Below are 23266 nucleotides of genomic sequence, written 5' to 3' on the forward strand. Positions count from 1 at the left end.
AGATTTACAGAATTACTAATACAGACGATTAAATAAAATGCATGAATTATATATTTCCGGTACACCTGGAAACTTCAAAGCTATACTATAATAATTATACAAGAATTGTGAAATATGACATGAAGTTGGATACCCTGAATAGAAAATTTTTTAGCATTTATCGTGTAATAAGAAAAAATAAAACAAAAGTCTACAACATCACTCATTAATCAATACAATACATTATCACTCCATTAATACAATACAATGTACATTCACACAATATAATGTACACTAGTAATGTTAACAACTGAGAATGCCTTATTTACTAGTCCTTATTGATTATTATTATCAATCTTGTTCTAACAGTAATGAAACAAGGGCTAAAATAACATTAAATTTAAATTATTAATTTTAGTTTTTAGTGGCGTGGTTGTGCTCCAGATTTTGAGTCATGTTTCTGTCGATGAATCGAAAGTAAATTTAGGCTCCAAATTATTGACTACCATAGGAGACTCTGCTGTTCACTAGACATGCTGACTACAGAATCTCGTCGTGGAGGCATACGCTCATTAGGACGATCAAGAGCTCGTGCTTCATCAAAACTGTTCACTCTTCTCCTCATTCCACCAGCATGTAGTCTCTGGAATTCTTCAAGAGCTATTAATAGAAAACAAAACTATAATTAAAACTGTAATGTAGAAGAAATTTGTATACACACAAGAAAGTAATAAAAAAATAATATTGTCAATTTGTCATATATGTACCTGTATGAATGCCTTCACTGCCTTGTGATAAAACTCCAGTAGGTAGTTGACCTGAAGGTGTTAGCCCTTTAAGTGGCCAATACGGAGTCTGCTCTTGTCTGTAGTAAAAAGATAGTGAGTAAGTGTAGAGTGAAACAATTACTGTTAGGTCAAGTTTAATACTATCATAATATTATGCACCATTTAAAAGGCTACAACTAGAAGATTGAGATTTTACTAACTAATAAACATGTAAAACAATTATGATTATGATACTTAATATGTGGGCAGAAAGTTAAATGTGTGGTATATGAAATCAAAGGTGTCCTGGAAGTTCATCCTGTACAATGATGAGCGATTGAGTTCATCATTGTATACTTGAAGGGGTGTGGTTCTAGGCTAAATCTAGGCTAAAAGTATATCTACAAAGTATATATTATATATACACCTCAATACTGAGAAAAACTCTAGCCATTTTTCCAACAGCTCTAATTTTATTCTTTATCACTTCTTTTCTCTGAGCCACAGATGAAGGTTCAACTAAAAAGAAGGACAATTATATCACTAGTTACGTCGTGATCACATACCAGATTTGTCTTCCTCATCTTCAAGATCCATATCATCTTCTTCATCTCCTCTCAAGTTAAGTACGTTTACTAACATCTCTGTTACTGTAGAGAAAATAAAATATAAATAATATTTCAATAGTAATGCTACTAGTCTTTCCCCTCGTGATTACTGACAACATTTATGACTATTGAGCCAAGAGGAATATGTACCAGCTAATAATAATAGTAATGGAAGAAGTTAATAATAATAGATTTATAATATTTAAATTATATGAACTGCTCTTAGTACCTCGAGCAGGGTGTTGTCATCTTTTTTTGTTTAAAATTTCTTTGACTACATATTTGTCAACACAAAATCTAAATATTCAATTGAAACACTCCTAAAACACTCAAATAGTAATAAATTCCTCAGGCATTATGCATACATAAAACTGTTAAAGGGTTAAACTTATAAACGATAGTAGTTATAAAGAGGTTACATTGAAACAAGACACAAGACATACTAACTCTATGTTAGAAAATGGTATTTTTGATATATGTTTCCACTTTAGGATAAATGGATAATCACTGTCTATAGACTACATCCATTCCCTTTATAATGGATCTACATTGTATGCAGTGTAAACAGATCCTTACATTAATTAACATTATAATGAAAGGGTCAGAGGTACTGCAAATACAATGTGCTCAGTACAGAAGAATGAGGGTAGGATCAATGACTCATATAATGTGGTTTGAACAAAAAGTTGCTATGAAGCCATTAAGTAATAGGAAGCCAATAAAAGTGGTGGCTGAATGTCTGACCACAATAAGTTCCATATCATTCTAAATATATTACCTTTCTCTCCTACAAAGGCAGTGACCATGTGAAGACATCCATGAAGTTAGGTAGCCAGTAAGGATGATCTACAGCATTGAACGACGTATGTTCATGACTTATTCTCGTATTTCAAACAGCTGCCTTGTTACCATAAACATCCAGATAATTAGGTGCCGAAAATATTGTAATGAGTGATGGAAAGCCAGTGGCTTGACTCTTACGATACATTTTATAACTAGAAAAAAAATAATAACATACAAAAATATCAAATAACTGTAAAATAATAAAATAACTGTCATAAAATTTTGTACATGTTCATTTGTGTATATAGTATTAACTATATTATACTATAGAAGTACATTGTATATGAAGGACATTATACATAACAGTACTATAATAGGAGGAACAACTTAGTAGTATAGGTTGTATACTGTAACAGTGACTAACCTTTAAGGGTAGGTACTATACTAGTTATAGTAATACAGTATAGTACAGAAAGTCTGGTTACTTTTTATTACCCTATACTATGAATACATATTAACAGATATACAACCCCGAGTCTTGTTGCTTCATGAGCTATTATTATAGAGAGTAGATTGTTATTTTGAAGGAACTCACAACATGCATGGTAAACATATAGAGGAAGGAGAATACCATAGAGTACATAACACTTTCAAAAAACAAACTATATCCTGTTAATTCACCTGTAATAGTAGGAAATCCTATAACAGAATATGACAGAATGATTCTTGTGTCGGTTTCTCTTGACCAAAGTCCTCCAGTAGGATCTGACCATAATAAGTCACCACATTGGACCAAATGCAGGTGGCTCCTTAAATCGATCAAGCTAAAAAATAACAAAATAAATGACACACTATTTATAATAATTAATAATTATCCTGTAATAAAAACAAGTGTAGTAGCTGTTGTTTGAGACTCCATTAATTGAAGGATATAAAGTTGTTTAATAAACATGTACTTAAATGATCTACACAACAAAATATTGTATTTTATTTAAGTAGAACATTACCACTCTCAAGTAGTACCCTCCCCTTTCTCGTATGGTATTAAAGTTAACACAGCCCTTGAATTGATGCATTCAAGCCAGAAGCATCTACTGTTTGGTTTTCCAGTCTAAAAAGAAACTTTTCATGCTTTATTAATAACACAAATACATTCTTATAATAGGAGCTTTTATAAGTCAGGAAAATAGTTTGAAATTTGAAATTTCTTGAACAATCAAGGTCACAACAAAAGTATTATGATGGAAACATTTTTGCTATGACATAAATTATTATAGGCTTTGTTTCTATGAAGCTTTAGTTATATATTCTAGCTATTAAACAGAGCACTAAACCCACAGTTTATTTTTAAAGGTTCAGACTCAATTTTATTCCTATGTTTAAATGAAGCCATTGAATAGTAAGTTCCCCCTCCTGGACTGAATAAAAAAATAGATGCTGCAGCTCTTAATCAAAGAAATATGGTATATATAATACTTATTCATAATTTATATAAGGTTACACAATCAGAAGAGATGTTAGAAACCTTTAGTACAAGAAAGCAGATAACTGCTTCTATACTAACTTAAATGATGGAAGCAGTTGACAGACTGAATTGCTTACAAATGCAGGGGTAACCATTATGTTTAAACAGATGTATGTGATGTTTCTCAAAGAGGGAAAAAAATTACAATCAAAGCTCTAACTTCGCGTCTGAGCTTAACGAAATATAATGGATAATTATACTTTACATAATAACTTGTGTGATTAGCATAAATACATAATTATACAACATATAACTTAATTGTACACAAAGTAACTAACCCTTCGGGATTTTAATCTCGTGGGTGAATACTCAGGCTGATAATCCTCCATTTGAAACACAGAGGCAACTGTCCATTCATTTAAACCGAGCAACGGGAAAGGACAGTCAAATGAATCCATACAAGCCTATTATAATGATTCAGAATATTTAATTTTACTGAAAACAAGGAATATTACATAATAAACATTAATGTATAAAAATCTACTTGTAAGAGGGAGTAATTTTGATTTGTAAGATGGATGGAATCATTGGCAAGACATGAAGACATATATTTACACCTAACTATATTAATATAAAACCCATTGCTACAAAACTGAAGGTCTCTCCAATAATTTCTAAAGTGATTGTCATAAGGACACAACTGACATGCCAATACAGCTAACAGTATATTTGTCCATATATAACATTGTCTCATCCGGGAATGTAAACTTAGGTTCTCAAAAAAAGCCAAGTGGTTCTTTGCATAAAAATCATATACCAATGTCCTACTCTAACATTCCATTCTAATTTAAAAAAGTGAAAGTATGTCAGTGAGATGTCTGCACTCATGGTTCCATCTCAATAAGAATAGTGTAGTATGATAGCAGATATTTAGCGACCATAAATACAGCACACACTTATTTTTTAATCGTAAAATTACTATGGCATAAATCATAAAACAATGTTAGCATTACAAAATATATTATGAATACAGCTAATATATTAAATTTATGACAAGAAAAAAAAAACATGGGTTATGCAAAATTTGGGCTTCAGCCAATGCAATAAAGTAAACACCTTCTTTGAAAACATAATAAAAGTATTAAAAGAGGGACCATATATATCACAAACCACAATTGTTTATTTTGGCATGTACTATGTATATATATATACATTAATATTACAATGTGATGTTTGAGTCATATATTCTGTGATTATATCTAGAGGAGTATTGGTTTGTACCATTTGAGAACAGCTTGTAAATCTGATTTTAAAAAATGACTAAAATTTTGGTGCAAGCTGTTCAGGAGCGTAGTAAAATCGAAACTTCCATTAAAGTGAAGAGCATTATTTCACATACCAAAATAGGAGGGAAAGTAAGGATAATTTAAATTTAATGAAGGGGAAACACTCTCAACAAGCCCTTTCTCTAGTTGCAGCCAAAAATGTTTATGTCTTAGAATAATCATGAATCTTTTATAGTAAAGTAAGAAAAAGGCTAAGTAGGGGGAGGAAAAACAGCAAAGAATAGAGGAAATGATTTGCTAAAATTCGATTGAAAGACCCCACCCACAGAAGGTTAAGATTTTTTTCACTACCAGAATCCCAAAAAAATATAAGACGATACTATTGCTAACACTCATTTTCATATTTCTGGAGGTTAGATAAAGAACAATGTACAATAAGGGTCATCACTTTGATTGAATATAGAAGTCTCTGCTAAACCTATATAGTTAATTAGTCAGGGCTGTTTAATTTGGGATTAGATGCAAAAGGTCTTTGTACAGAATTGTCTACTATATAATCACTTTTTTCAGAGTCAGTAGCAGTATAAAATAGTAAAATTACCATAATGCTCTAACACAAAACAGCAGGGACTAATTAATATAATATGGTCATAATAACAACAATTGATAGCATAGTATAGTGTTCTTTCAAAAGATAGGAGCCTTTAAATTACTGGTCTGTGAAAGCTCCCAATAGCCATTAGGTGATTGGTTTGGGTTTAAGCATTTTAATGTTACAAGTTAACAGAAAATGCCTAAAAAATGCTGTCAAACTTGAAATTGATTAAAAAAGTATAATGTTATGGATAAAAGAAGAAGGAAGTTATAGTATATCGGGATAGGTTTGCAAATAATTCAGCGAAAAAATTAAGTCTGTTATTTTATAATAATGAAAACAACTTGTTACTTTAACCCTTATTAAAGTAGAACCACAACACCAATGGAGAATAACACCAGAGAAGGCAGACAGCAAGAATAGGCATGGCAACCAAAAAAACAAACCTCTTTAATTGCAACCACTTTGAAAAAGCTTGCTTGATGCACTACAACTAGGCACACCAGACAACCATGCCGAAATAAATGTTTTGTTTTTAAATGATTTCCTTATAAACTTTATAATTAACAGTATGCTTGTTCTAGCACAACAAATTTTAAATCCAGGAAATCCAAAAAAAAAAGAAAAATTCAAGGAATGATTTTGGAAAGATGCCTAAATAATAAGTTTCGTGGGGTGAGGGTTATTGAGGGCGTAAAACCAATTGTCCTCTGGGAGAGGTGGGTGGGGGTTAAAATAAATTGGATATACAAAAAAAAATGTTTGAAAAAAGACAGTCTCAATTTCTGATCTCCTTCTTATAGGGAATATGCTGACACTTTTACACTCGAATTACGCTATCAGTAATGGTGTTGATGTGGGTGTAGTCCTTGTTAGGTATTGATTGGGGAAGGTTAGGCTACCCGTTACTACTCATTTTAAATCTGTTGCGGGCCAAGAGATTAATTCACTGCTGAAAAACTTAAAATGCCTATGAGTTTAAAATAGTGTATACCACAGAACTCTAGGGAACCCCTATTTGGTAAGGTTCAAACGACAATAGCCAGGTCCAGATTGCTTACTTCATAACAGGTTGTGCTTATGAGGGCCTTATTATTTAATAAAATGTATATAAACAGATTTGTTTCAAAAGACAAATACCTTGGCCTCTAGCTTCTACACTACCATCAAAATATAGGAACTACCTCTAGACAAACTATATACAAGCTGACAAATGTGGATAGTAAGGAGTGAAAGTATTCAGTCCCAACATTTAAACAAGCTCTATTGAAGGTTACAGTGATCTATTCCCCTACAGGACACAGTGTCGGAATAGTACATGTAAATATTGTGTAAACTCCCCAAGAATGTATCAGTGATGTGCTAAGAAAAAACAAGATGATCTGCCAACAATTTCAATTCTTCATTAGGTTATAAATATGTTCCATGTTTAGTTAAACTCAAGCAAAAAAGGCAATATTATTGTTCCTAGAAATGGTAAAACAATTACTATATGGTAGACAAAGCTTTCAGGCACACATTGAAAAAAGCAACACAATTTAGCAATTAGCCGTCACAGGAACGATTTTCATGTCAAAAAAAAAAATATGCAAATGATATTTTTTGTGCTACAACGTATTATAAAATGATATACCAATAGAAAAAATAGCCCTCTATCAACCATAATCCTCAAGAAAGGATATCGTGTGTTTCAGGTGATTCTCAACATCAAAAGTTTCCTAAGATCCAAAAGAATTGACCAGGAAACATCAACCACAGGCTGTGACAGGTGCATCTATTATTACCATGGTTTCTTCCTGATGTAAAATTTCAGTCACTAGAGAGCGACAGAGAGACAGACTAGAGACACAGAAAGAGGAGGAGAGAGGGCATGGACACACGATGTACATGTGGGTACATGTAATATATTAAAACAATTAATATCTTTAAGGATTCATTTGCTTCAGGCCAAACATGTCACATGCTAAATTCTACATGCAATCCTGTGTATGAAAACAAGAAGCAATGTTAATAGACCATGGTAGGGTTTGAAGACATGGGAATACTTTTATATATTCCCAATCTATACTTACTAAACCAACTAGTCAGGCTATAAATTGATACCAGTAGCATTTATAATAGTAATGTTAATGAATCACAGTAATTCTTATATGATATGTAACATTATATATATATATATGTACATTAGTATCCAGATATATCGTAATGATTCTTTATATTAGTGTTAGTTTTTTAGTACTGCAGCTATATTTACAGGCACCAAACATGCTATTATAGATATAGCTTAATTAGGCTAATATTACGTTTACATAGCAAATTTGTGTTGTGGGTATGAAATGAAATGTATACACAACAACTACTATATCTACTATATTACCTCATATGATAATTTTATTGACAACATCCTCTTCAAATTCTCCCTTCTTGAACAAAGTGTTGTTTAAGAACATCAAGAGTCGAGGTTTCCAGTTGTTCAACATTAGACCGGTGACATTCAGCCTCTCAGCTTTAGGTGGATTAGCCTAAAACGAGAAGTAGAGAAGGTAGATACAATATATCTAATTAATAGAATATAACTAAAACATGTGGTTATTAATAGTATGTATGAATGTATATTAATTGTGTCATATGCCATTATTGTAAGTATGTGGTATATCAGTGTTACATCAAACCACATAAAATATCCTGATGTCATTACTGTTCCTAGAAAAATATTAGTCAAGTGTCAACAAACAAAAAAGGAAAAGGAAATGAAGAAACAGCTACAGTGTATTTCAAGAATACCTACTAAAATATGCAAGAAAAGGCTTTACAATTAGTGAATTAAAGAAGGTTTATTGAGGAGGTGTAGAACTAAATACAATCAATTATCATTTAGGACATCATTTACCAACTACACTGTGTCAGACCATAACAAAGAAATTACCCAAAACTTCCTATAGCTGTTCTGCAGTATTCATTTTCAATACAGATTGTAGTGAGGGACAATAGGAAAGAATCCACATATTCATTCATGAGAAAAGGAGAGCAGGAGTTCATAAAGTGAGGGTATTATTGGGAATAAAGGCATCGTATAGTTGATGAGGTTTAAATTTGACAACCTTACAATCTACAGCTCAAAAGATTATTACCACCTGGTTATGCTTAGCTTACCATGGTTATGAAAGAGGATACTACCAATCGAATATTAAGTAGGTCAATCAATAAAGGAACACCTTTTACGTTTATGGGGAAGGTCTTTATACTCACCATACACTTGAGTCTAGAAAGTCATATATATATCTTATTATAATGTAGAAAGCCACTAAAGCATTCCTTTTTCAATGTGAAACAATATTAACCAGGGGAAAGTCAGTATCATCAATAGGATTACAACTGTCTCTAATAATTATAAACAAATAATAGTCAAAAATCATGCCAAGATTATTTAACAAGTTAGAGGATTTGCTCTTAGATCAGTTTTTGACAGAAAGATAGAGAGATAGTAAAAGGGTATGAAGTTGCAAAAAGGACAGTTTAAAGTTACAAAACTAAAAAGCTCAGATTAGTTATAAACAAATTGGAAAGAGACCAAACAGCAAATACAACAATGATCCTCGATACACCAAAACCCAAAACTATTATAAACAATCAGGATTGAAACTTCATTTCAAAAAAGACTTTTAATTCTTTATACCAGTAATACCAGTAATATAATGTATGGATGACACTGAAATACTAAACTTCACTATTACAAACAAAAAATGTACTCATTAATATATATGTACATGTAATGTAATAAAAACAAATGATCAAATAAACATTCTAGGAAATGAGCTCAACATTAAGATTGCATATTATGTTATAATATACATATGTGTATCAAACATTACTATAGCATACTACATTAGGGCTTCAAAATTCAGTTAGATTCATGTTCAAGTCGTATCTGAATCAGTCTAGCCTTGAGTCTAGGCATATAGTCAATGATAATACTAAACTCAGCTGTTGTCTAAAAAATGGAAGTGAATACATAAAACTTCAAACCTGTATTTCACCCACAACATCCTTTAGAATAACTAAAACCAATTGTGGGAGAGATTCTGACCTATTATAATACATAATAATGTAGTATATATTCAGTGATTGCATACGATCATATTATAAAAGAAGGAAATGCATGACAAGTTAGTCACAAAGACAAGAATGATTATTTTCCAAGTATTTGAATACCCAACTTTAAGGCTTTACCACACAAACATTATTAGAAAACAACAACCACACATATATACAGTTATACAAACAACACACATTCGGAGCGGAGAGAGAGGAGAGAGTTTAAATAAACAAGATTAGTTCTAATGGAGTCTAAAAATTCACAAAAAACACAACAGATTGAAAAAAATACAAGTGTGACAGATATACTTTATACATGTATATTCTGTTCACACTGACAGCAGTTTAGTGGAGGTTCTAATAAAGATGAATACTACCAGTACAACATAGACATGGTGTCATAGTTGTAAAGGTTTCTTGCCTGTGTAGATTGATGATTGAGGTTTTCCTTTCATGTTCTTTGATTGCTGTCTCTTTCAGTATCTTAGTTTACTATTAACAATACTTTCAACTTTTTTTTAATATTTTATCTGAAGCTAGAAAACGCTTTCAAAAGTGTTGTTAATAAATATAGAAATTCCATGTGGAATGCAAAGACACTATTCACTTTATATGGGATTTCTAGTTTGCAACTTTCTAAAATAGCTATGTTTTAGTTTTTGATAAAAGGTACAGACTTTGCTAAGGTCTTTGAATAGTACAAAGTATCCTGTGTCTACCTCCTTCCTAGCCAGAATATAACACTGAGTTAATGGACATTCTCAAACATTATAATAAAAGTACATACGCTCTATGTACGTTTATGATCAGCTGGGACTGTTCTTGTTATCACGAAAATAATAATATACAAACTTATATTGAGGGCAAAGGTGTTACTACATTAATGACAACAACTCCTAAATAAACAACAAGTGGACCCTATTATCAGAATCATTTTATACGAAGGAACCATCATTGGGGATAACATCAACTTAATGATAACGGAGCAAAGCATATTGTACATACTTATATATAATCACACACAACGCTTAATGATCCGCTTACTGTCACAAAATAGAGGTCACATGTCCACACTGCACAGGCAAACACAGAAAACACTAAATTGAAAAGATACATACAGAACTAAATAGTCAAATATATCTATATAGAGTAAAGCATAAAATTATTTTACCAGATTCCTGAACTAAAAATGTGGCAAGCCAGATCTACTACTAGTCACAACACGTCCTGTGGTTGGTCATTTCAATATCTGGTTCATTTGCCGGCTCGTCTGACATCTTCTTGACAAGCTTGAGTTAGCCCTGACTGATAATAAAAGCACTGCCCTCTTCCTGGATGTCTCGAGGTGTAAATATGGCCGCTACACTCTTTCAGTAGCAGACGAGGGCTTATTTTAGACGTATGTATCTCGATCAAAAGAGGATAGAGATGATGTATTCAGCTTCCAGACAGTTAATACCTGCAAAAGTGATTAGCTAAAATATGGAGATCTTGTCAAGTGTGGGCGGCCATTTAATTTATATAGTTCATTATGACGTCAGAACGAAATTCATTTCCTTGGAAACCATACTGGTTACCATAGCAACATATTTGCTTGAATAACCATGACTACGAGGAAAGGAAGGAAAGAGAGACAGAGCAGGACTCCTGAAGTTACAACAGAGGAACAGCCTAAAGAGCAAGAAATCGCTTAAAAAAGGGTTGTATGAAAGCAGTAAATGGTAAACATTCATTTGAAACAGGATTTCTTTCAAGCACAACAATACTTTAATGTATCTGTATACTTTGCATAGTCCCTACTGTGTCATGGTTGCTAATACTATTGGTTTAAAGTTAGTGTAGTGTTGGCATTAGTTGTATTCTATTCTCTACAACAAGTAATAATAAAGTATTCAAATTATTTATGACTACACCAATTATCCACTATATGAGTTAACAGTAACTTTGGTACCAGGTCATATGGGTCCATTGTACAAGCATATATATACAACTGTCTAGGGGGCGTAAGTATGGATTCATGTCATTTGGCATTGAAAATAGTCTTGCAAACAGCATGGTTGAGTGGAGGAGTGTTGTATACTATACATTTATCAACTAGTGGGTGTCGGCTGACTCTACAAAGTACTTGATAATAAGTTTTAATAAGTACTTCCTAACTACATAGTTATAGACAACAATAACAATAATATAATAATAATATAGATTGTACTAGTATATACTAAGTTACAAATACATTATATATCATGTACATTTATATTTGCTTTGTCACAGTTGAAACGTACTGGAGAAAAGATGATGTTACTCGGTATATTAGAACTATAGTTGAGCGAAATATTTCAAATATCTTGACCATTATCCAATACAAAGCATCAGAAGAGAAAGCTTACTCATATTCTGTTGAATGGGCAAGACCAGTTAATGTTAGAAACTATATTGGAAGTAAGCTAAGTATATAAAGTAATCGCCCCTTATGTACATGGAAAATTCTCAATGTGGAATATTTTATGCATTGTGTATTACAACGATAATATTATTTGTGTACATTATATACTCTAGTGTTACTTTTCTAACTCATGATCTGGTAACTGGTTTATTTAACTAAATCCACTCTGGGAAGGACAGGTGATAAAGAGCCTAGCCCTCCTATGATTGATTCTCGGGCCCGTGGGGTGATGCCAATGGAAATGAGTGTATGACTGATCAGAGTGTAAAGATATGGTGGACAGTATTTCTTGTGGGTTTAACCAGTGACTTTAGCCGGAGAAAGAACCAATGTCTCCAAGCCCAGCCCGAACGAGGTTAGTCAAATCTACATGTTGACTTTTTATAATGATATCCAAATATTCATCTGTTCTAATATAATCCTAGTAATATGTATACATAATTAATGGTACATGTCACCATGACTTGCGTATATATACTAATTATCTATTTAAGAAGAATCATACAGCAGCAGAAGTGGGGTTAGTCATTCTAAATTACTCATGAAGCTATTAACTTTAATCAACCAATAAATAGTTATATAAATTGTTTTCATTCAGTTATTGTATACATGTACAGACATGGACAACATGATAATAACTAACGTCTTATATCAAAGGGGTTTGGCTAATGCTAAGATGCTAATTTTTTCAACTCAAAAGTACATAATGCATTTTATATAATATGATTTTATGTGTATACAATTATGATTGCGGCTTATTGCAAACCAGAGCTAATCATAATTAATGAACATAATATTATGTATTACGGAACATAGTATTAGTCACCTCTATGAATATAGAAGTATACTGGTTAGCAAGAATCGTTTCCACACTTTGTTTTGTGGTGAACTTTTGCCCACTGCAAATATATTTTATACCACAGTATATACTAGAAATGTTGAGTAATAAAAATTTTATCATAGGTCTCTAAAATTTAAATTTAACTAATAATTTTTCATGAATATGTCATAGTACCATTCTTTTTTTGCTAAATTCACAAAAAAATAATTTTTACAAATCACATTTTGATCACGAAATTGGATGAAAATGTTCACCTTGAAATTTCCTGGTATACCGTAATATTGACAAACACCAGTTAGTTTTTTTTTCTTCTATTAGGACCTCCTATAGAAAAAAACAAACACGTCCTAGTCCAGTGCCAGAGAGACCACTAATGTTAAAAGAGATACTCGACCAATAGCTCGTAGATTTAGAGATAAGATACACCAATCATGACAGTATTGCCTCAGCCTCCTTTTAAACTAGATGAATATTGATGAAGAAACAATAACAGAACAGTGACCGAAGACAGAAGTAAGAATGTAGTACATTTTAATATATTTCATTATAGAAGGAAATAATAACCTTTGTATCTATAAATTTCTAGTTATTTTAAAAACCATAAGCAATAAAGTCTTCATCTTTGTCTATACCTGTTAACAATGTTTTAAAGTACATAATTGTTCGTTTCATCATGTACAATTATGATCACCCTTGTATTTTTTCTTCCAGTAGTCTGTAGTTAGTGTTGTACGTTCACATACTCCTCCCTCTCCTACCGCAACAATTGCATTTATTCTCCCACTATCACAACCCACACTGATCCCCTCCCTCTTCATCATAAGAGATCAGAGAGATTGTGTACTGATTCCACAAGGGAAAGTAATTTATACAACTCATTTAAAGTCGACAAGTTTCCTTCAAAAAAGTAACATAATATTAGTTTGGTCTGTATAATACAATCGTACCTATCTCTTCCTGGTCAGTTTATCAAATATGAGAAGGGCTCTGCCTAGGTTTGTTAACTAAAGTACCGCATGGACAACAATATAGAGATAGCTTCATAGAACATATAAAGTGGTTTGTAAATACGAAGCCAGTACAGATTTCACAATAAAAGACATGGAGTCGTGTCTCCTAAAAAATTTTTAAAATAAGCCCGATATAATTCACCTACAATATCTAGCAAACTATAAAATGTACACTACTATCAAGAAATAAATTATGTTACACCTACATCATGCATATTCTTGAAGAATCATACCACTAACAGATGTGGGGTTGATCATTGTCATTCAGTCAAGTATTTCACTAGGGGGGGGTAGTACAGTAGCTATGAAGCCATATATCTGAATGACAGCTCTGATAGAATAAAGATAATCTAATGAATACTACTTTTAATACTACTGTATACACAATGTACTTATAAATTTTTCTTAAGTCTTGTTTAGGCATGCATGTACATGTAGATGCCTTTATGCACTCACAATTACTCTGAAAGTGCTGACTAATTTATAATACCATTTGTTAGTATACATGTATACATCTCCATTTTTAACAACCTTAGTATCAGACCTAGGAGTTTCTATACCTCCAACATCAATTAGTCTCCTATAAACATTAAGACAATTGGAGATTACCTTCAAAATCCAAACAACGTCTATCGTCACGTACATTGGCAACCAAGCTTAATATACCCTTACCAAAAGTAGGACAAGAAAAGGGAGGTCTTAAAAGAGTTGAAAGTAACAGATTCAACAGAAACCTTCACTACCACTCCTATTAAGATATAACTACATGCCTACATTAAATAAATATTGTATGATAACTTTTTCTTGACTTATTTAATTAATTTTAAGGTGACAGCTGCTTTGTATAATTATCTTTTTGTACAGAAATACACCTTCAAAGGACATTGCCTGACTAATAAAAACGTCAGAAATACTAAGTTAATTTTTTAACATAATGACATAAGAAGATAAGTGTAATTAATCTATTTTATTCTCTAGTATTTTTGTGCGGATTAATACTTATAAATTTTATCATTCCATTATTATAGGTTGATCTTATTGATCCTTTGCCTGGAGTGACAATAAAGGAAAATGAAAGAACTATTACAGGACACTCCTCTCCTAGTGTAGGGCTGTTCCACATCAACATCATCTCAAACCAATCCACACCTCTTAACATGAAACGAGGTAATGACCAAAGAATCAGAAGATATGTGTAAAACCAATGGTTAACGATTCCTAACAAACAAAGTTAATTAATGTTTGTTAATGCTCTGTGTGTCCTATTAGTCTTATAATGTTACCAGATACATTGTAATGCCATGTTCTAAAAATGACTACTTTTCTCAAAAAAAATTTAAACGAATCCTAATTGCTGTGCAAAAGGAAGATACTTAAAGAATATTAAGCTAACATTCTAGAACCTACCTCGATCAATGAAGTCCTGTATATGTTGATGCATTAATAATTATACTTTTTTTCTCAGTATGATATTCAATTATAAAAAAGTGTTAAATAGGACTGTAGTTTAACAGACAGGTGTATAATATTAACATCACGAGAGACTCATATAAATCCAACTTCAGCACCAATGGTTAACCTTTAAGTTCAATGGTAAATCCTGATATCTGTTAATTAATATAAATTATTAAATGCCACTACATAAGTGTATACCACCTGTACAAAATTTCAATCATGAACCTTTCTAAAACCTCCAAAGTAAAAGTCATAGAATTGCTACTGAGTTTTGCTCTGACTATGGGAGACTAATTTATTAATTACCCTGATACAACCTTTCAACCTTCTCTTTTGTAACCCCTATTACTTACTTGCATGGGGAAGCCTTATCAATGTACAGCAATCTATAGTCAAATGCGCTAATTATTATAAACTTTCAAAGAATACAACAAGGATAGTATAGATCCTCATCCTTATATGACGTTAGAAACAGCGACAATAACAATTTTATAATGCTTTATCCGTCATAACTAGGAAAAATGTAGGAATGAATCATTGAAAATAATGTTATAGCATCATGAGCTATAATGTGATATATCATGTGCTACGCGACTAGTAGTATAGCCATGAATTACTATAAGATGTTTTATTTAAATTTGATTTAAACTATCTCACAGCCAAAAAAATGATTGTTATTTTAACCAATATTTAATTTTTTTTGCATAGTACAGCTGACTTCATGATGAGAACAGTTTACAAAAAGCTTATTGAATTGTTATTGAGATTTTTAAAGAATACATTATCATGTTGCTAAACAGTCAGTATGGTATTGATGAATGAAGTTATAAGATAGTCTTTATCTAGATAAAAAGCATCAAAGAGCTAGACTTACTTTGTAAAAGCCAAGATATAGGCGAGGCTAGCAACATGTGGACTACTTTCTCCCCCCACATAATCAGTGGTGTCCATAGAAAAGTAGGACAAAGTCATTTAAGACTGTTGCTTGAGGACAAGGAGTACAATTACACAATGTTCACTAGCTATTGTTAATAACGATATTGTTGATTTAATAATATATATTATCATTTATTTTTAAACTGTTAGCATCTAATAAAATAAGAAATTAATTTATCAATTTTATAAACAGATCCAAACCACAGGAAATATGGATCAAAACAGAATTATTGTTATGCTTTTATTTCCATCATGCACTATCTGTATAACTTAATCAACCAATCAGGTTCATAAGCTATACCAATCAATTATATAATCTACCATTGTGTGGTAATGAATGAGTAGCCTGGCCAAACTATAATACGGTATTAAATAGACATATAACAGCCAATAAGACAAGAGAAGATAATTGAAATACATTTATGACAATACCTGCCTATATAGATGCGTCTTTATAAATCAAAATACACATCAACATTCTAGGAGGAAACAGCACAATAAACAACATTGTATCCTAGAATCTTGAAAATTTGGCCTTAATTGTAATATCATCTGCTTTAGTTGCCTATCAGGCCTAAGATCTAGGGCCGTGACCAAAGTAATGAATTTATTTGATTGAAATAAGGTTGTCAAGCATTGCATTATAAATTCAAACCATTTAGTTCATTAATTCAGGCAAACTAAAGCATGAAAGTGAAAGTATTAAGTCATCTTTTATAGCGTCAATAGTAAATAGCGTATCATAAGTTATATTGGCAATATTACTGATAATAAACCCTACTTCAAAGAGTTAAATCAAAGATAATGCTGAAAATTAAAATAAAATAGAGTTATACCTGATGGTCATTTTTTCTCATAATTTGATATATTATAGTGTACAATTCACTAAAACAGAGGCCGTGTAAAAGAGTTCAGGACACCACATGTCTCTCATTTTGTAAACAGTACTTAGCTTATCTCTTAGACAATGGTGCATTATTTATAGATAATCTAGCCGTGCTTCGAATTCTTTTGAATGCCTTCGAATACTATATAGGCTATTTGTATTTTGTAATTTAAAATGATAACGAGAATGTGCATTATAATAGAGCTATGCTGAGTTATCTCCAGTTTAAAATAATGTCGCGTTTAATTTATATGCATATAAAATATGAACTGCAACAAGGTATTATGTGAGAAAAGATAAGCAATGAATCATTCTTCAACCATTATCTTAGCCTGCCATACACTATTTATGACATTATAAAGTTTCTTGATGTCTGATTATAAAAGTTGTCTACAATCTTGTAAATTATATGAAACAAACACACAGAGCAAAACTTAAGTATGTTAACAGACCTATATAACAGTTTTCTCTATATGCCAACAGTTATTTGTTGAAACGTGGTGACTTATTTATTGTTTAATTACATACTTCCTGATAACGTAAATTGTGTGTCCGGTTGTCATCTTATCTATAGCAGTTTGTATTGTGAATAATGATTGTGGTAAAATATTCTTGATAATGAATGCTTAGATTCATTTTCCTTATTATGATTTCCAAGGACTTCATAAGTATGGATCTGTGATGCACCATATTCTGAGTATCTCATTGGATGTATCTTATGCCTAAAGTTGATTGTTGTCATATATATCACTTTCAATTATAGGACTATCTCTGATTGCATAAGAATTGACATTGTGCCAGTTGATAACACTTATAAAACATTAGTTTACCTACTGATGATAAGGTACTGATCATGAGATTTTCTTGCCCGCTGACTTCATTATGCTATCACGTAAATATTTAGAATAAATTAATTGGAATTAAATAAGTAATTATAGGAAAACTATTAATTTGCAAGATTAACATTAACACTTACATTTCTTCATGTTTTCTATTAATCTTAGCAAGCATAATGCAACTTAGTAATGAACATAAAGACAGTGATAATGTTTGTGCAAGAGTAAAACGCCTCACACCAATCAATTGGCCATGCATGATGAATTTGACAGCGTAGTCTTGGACAATACAGTATTTGCCGTTGAGAAGTTGAAGTTGGATTTACTATTGTTGTTACTAACGTGTAAATAGTGATGATGTTGATCTTGATTGTCTGATGATGACTGTCGTTCAATTGATTGTAATAGATGCCTTGTTATTTCATTGATTTTGCTGATGTTGATGTTAGTATCATTGATAATTTGATATGATGGGTCGTTACTTTATTGGATGTGAATGATAAGTTACTTTGAAAAAAAACGAAAATTTGTTGGTACAATTGCATCGATGATGACAATATAGTGAATTACTCTTGTTTTTCATAACTAAAGTTTTTTGGTTGCAGAATTGAAGGGGATCAACAATCTTTGTTACTCCATTGATTAATAATGATTGTTGATGATTACTTCATTACCTGTATGATTGTGTTGGATTACCATTAACATACATCATAAAATGAATGAAGCAATTTTAAGAAATATAAAGTTTCAACATTACTGTGATTTAGTGTTAATAACAGCACTCCATTACTTGGGAGTGTACATCCTCATGATTGATAGACGCACAACAAAGAGACTAATGCATTTTTATTTTTTTTTTTGCTTATGAGCACGTACATAGCCACTTATGATCACATAAGTATATATGTCTCCTCCCTTCCACTATATCGATGCCATTCCATATCATAGAAGACCTCATAACCAGCTATTAATGACGATCATTCATCAATTGCGATGGAGACCATGTGACTAAAACACATCTAGAGAAACATATCCACTTAGCTGTAACATTGGATTTGGTTTACCAGCAACTGAAAATGATCAATATATTTATGTTGTCTTATTTGGACTCTTTTAATGTATTTGCTAATATGACTGCGTAAAAGCATGATTTATACTATTTGTCGTACTTCAGCTTCAACTCTCAAGCGAGTTAGAGACAGAACAATTTGTCCATCCTTCCTATCACTTGATTGAAATAGAAGCCTACTATTAAAATTTCTATGCATTGCAGTAGCTTGATATTGAGAGAAATAACCTGTGCCTAATATTAGGGATAAAATCAACTAGTATCCTTTATTGTACAGATTAATAGATGCTGCTGCTTCCATTGAACATTAAAGCGATATATGAACTTTTGTGGGTGAATATACTCTATAGGATAATATGAGCTGTAATGTATACATACCTGGATTTTAGGATTCCACGCGAGCTCAGGTAATGAACCATCATTTTTATTAATGCAATCTAACTACTGTTAGTCTGTAAGATAAATTTTGTACAGTAGCTACAATAAAGTTTGCATTTACTATTAGGTATTGCGCTATTAATACATGTTATAAATACCCTCAAGTTATTGATCCCCATAGTCACGATTACAGACTCCAATACTGCCTGCACATATGCACAGTATGCTAAGTGATGATGTCATCGTACAAATGTAGACAATGATTACATTAGGATTTTATATAAATACTCCAATATTGATGTACATTTCTAGCATTTGACACACAAAGCATCAATTAATGTATCATTGTTTTTTTAATCATACTCATAGAAATAAGTAGCCAGGAATGATGGAATTATTGGATAGGAGGCTTCTAGTATATCTCACAGTTGTACTCCTATTTATTAGAAGTATATAAGGCCATTAATATAAGTAGAGAAACTTACTGTCGCTGAGGTACTGGAGGAGACTAACCATCATATAGACACACTGACAACATAATATAGTACACAACTGTTTTCCCCGACAAAATAAAATAGTTGACCATGACTTATGATTGGCTCTATTCGACTATAGTTCTTATAATCTCAATAGGATACCATTAAATATGGCAGTAAGTTATATAGTTCTTAGCAGTAATTAATGCCAACCATGTGTTTTAATGCTTGTTGATTATTAAGAAAAGTATACATATAACAATTATAGCACTTCACAACATAGGGTATAAAGTTTGTTAAAATAGTATATGCACATTTTGATAACATAAAATATCTGTGTTTATAATAAACGTAAAGAGAGATGTCCCACACTGAAAGGTGTCAATCACGTGATAGCTATTTTATATGTTTCAAACTTCCTTGTTTTATATGAACTTTCAAGAATTAATTTTGTTTTTTAGGACTGAGTAGGAAGCTTCGTTTGAAAGTCTGAGAATCGAAAGTATTAGGCGGGGGGGCCCGGAGACAGCTTATATAGACCATAGAAGTGTATGATATAAAATGAACACTTTTTTTTTCGGCCTTATGTACAAATTAAATGTGCCGACTGATGTAATCATTATTTTTAATAAATCACCGAATTTATATACCATAGTGTAATAGGCGCAGTAGAATAACACATTTTAATTTTAAAAAACCAAAAATTTGCCGTTGATACATGTTCTTACATTAATACACAATTAAAGACCACATTGATAACATTTATTTGTAAAATCACTTATAAAGAACAAACATCATATATAATTTGTACATATACTTTGACCAAATCATCAAATAGAATTCCTCGCTGCGATGAATGATCTCATATCAACATACACTGTTCACTATATACATATTGTGTATGCTACTTATTTTTTTGTTTTTTTTTTTTTTTTTTTTTTTTTCTTTTAGTATAGTTACAACATTTCTTAGTTGACTTAAACAATATCTAGAAGTAGTCATTTTAAATGAAAAATCTTTGTATGTGGTCATTGGCCATAAATATATAATGAATTGCTTCCCTTTTTATTGTTGTTATTTCAGCACAAAGTTTGAGACTCTTGCTATGAAAAACTTATCTCAAGTGTAATATCATATCCGCATAGTGAGTGTAAGGATTGTGTTCCAGAATGAACCACATTGCTAACATTTTATGGTCTTATTACCCTTGAATGACAAGTATTGTCCTGAATATGTGCTCAGGAGAGCGACTAAATAGCGATACTGCGATCCACTTATAGATAGACTATGGCACTATTTGTGATGCCGTAAGGTATGATTGAACATATACTGACCATACTGTCATTGCACTTTTTACATATTATACATTTGCTAATAAGGGACCACTTCTGATCAACAATTGATGATATGATTTATAAAAAAGACCCCCCCATAAAAAAATCCCCCCCCCCCCCCATAAAAAAAAAGCCCCCCCCAGAGCAAATGTATACTGATCAAAAACACCTGATAATTCAGTTTTGTATAAAGATGACAAGTTTCATGATAGTGCGCATAGTAGAATACAGCGTCTATAATATGTATACAAATATTTTTTTGTATGTTTTAACAGTTGTCTTTTTCATAAATTCATGCCTAGACCAATAGTTTAGCGCCAGAAAGTGCGTCCCTTTTTGCAAATAACAGCGTCAGGCATATGTAGGCATGTACACTACATTTCAAAAACATCAATTTGCAGAATACTGGGGGGTAGATTTATGGGGACGAAATTTAATTACTTTTTATAAAATGAATTTTCCATTATGTGTAGTATGCCTATTGATGGTAGCATTTAAAGATAAGACAGTCCTAGTTTATTACTCCTACATGGGGGGTTGTGACATAGTGCAAACTGGCCATCACACTACTCATTCTCATGCTTTGCACCTGTTGCGTCTCGACATGCTGCAAGTGAATTAGTATTTTCACATCTTTCAATCGTGTGAAGTTTGAGTATGTGGCAAGTAAAAAACATATGTATAGGCTATATATTCAATATATAAAAAGAGTGGTGCATAGTTAAACAAATGATGGGTTAACGAGAAAGTGGCATAATCTTTGACACATCAGAGATAAATCATATAAATCCAATTTCGACACCAATACTTAACCTTTGTAAATTTGTAAGCTGTAAATCTCGAATACTGTATAATTAATATATTATAAATGATACATATTTAATTATACAACAACATACATTGCAATCATAAGAACCTTTCTAATAAACCCGCTAAAAGTCCATAGAAAATTACTATTGAGCTTTTGTAGGCTATGCGCTGAGAACTAATTTCATTAATCTGCCTTCCATTCAACCTTCAATTCGTACCACCCATTACTTACTGAGAAAGCGGCCTCTATCAACATACAAGGAAATTCCATATCAAGTGAGCTAATTATAAGATAAAAACGATTCAAGAATAACAAACAAGATAGTATAGCATCCTCCATCCTATATGACTAGGCCACAGGACACAAACAAATATTAATATGTTTTTAATAACTAGAAAAATGTCAGAATGCTATCATTGAAAATAATGTTATAGATCTATGAGAATAATGCGATATATAATGCTCACTGCGACTAGGCTAGTAAGAAGCCATGCCCATTTGATCATATAAATGTTTTCTTTTATTTGCTTAAACTATATCACAGCTATAAAAACTGTTTGCGTTTATTTAACTAATATTTAATTTGAACATATAAACAGACATCATGATGCCAAACAGTTTACTAAATGCTAGAATTGTTAATGATATTTTTTAAAGAAATACATTCTCCATTTGTAACCATGTCAGTACAGCGTATTGATTGAATGATGAAGGTATAGAGTAGTTTTATACATAGATAAACAAGCATACAAGAGCTAGACTTACTTTATGTAAAAGCGAAGATATCAGGGAGCCTAGCCCAACGTTAGTCTATCTTTCTGCACCCACATCCGAGTGGTGTCCACGAAAGTAGAACAAGGCATCCTAAAAGGATGAGCGACAAGAGACGAGTACAATTATACAAGTCCAGTCCACATAGCTATTGGATAACTGATTAGCTTGAATTTGATTAATAATATTATATGGGTCATTATTCAATAATGGTAGATCTTAAATAAATATTTAAAGCAAAAATATCGACATGAATTATTATTTTGATAAACAATAACAATCAACAGGAAATAGGTAATCAAAACAGGAATTATTTTTGCTTTTATGTTCCATATGACTATACTGTATAACTTCAAACCAATCAGGTTCATAGTGATGATAATCAATTATAATAACTCTACCATTGATGGGGGTATGAAGATTATAAGGCCCTGAAAACTAT

The 23266-nt window shown here is 31.7% G+C and overlaps 1 pseudogene; it reads right to left on the reverse strand.

Moving 5' to 3' along the window:
- Positions 1-481: 481 nt before the first annotated feature.
- LOC121392878 lies at positions 482-4060 on the reverse strand (annotated as a pseudogene).
- Positions 4061-23266: the final 19206 nt, after the last annotated feature.

Source organism: Gigantopelta aegis, unplaced genomic scaffold (assembly GCF_016097555.1).
Source record: "Gigantopelta aegis isolate Gae_Host unplaced genomic scaffold, Gae_host_genome ctg4735_pilon_pilon, whole genome shotgun sequence".
Taxonomy (NCBI): domain Eukaryota; kingdom Metazoa; phylum Mollusca; class Gastropoda; order Neomphalida; family Peltospiridae; genus Gigantopelta; species Gigantopelta aegis.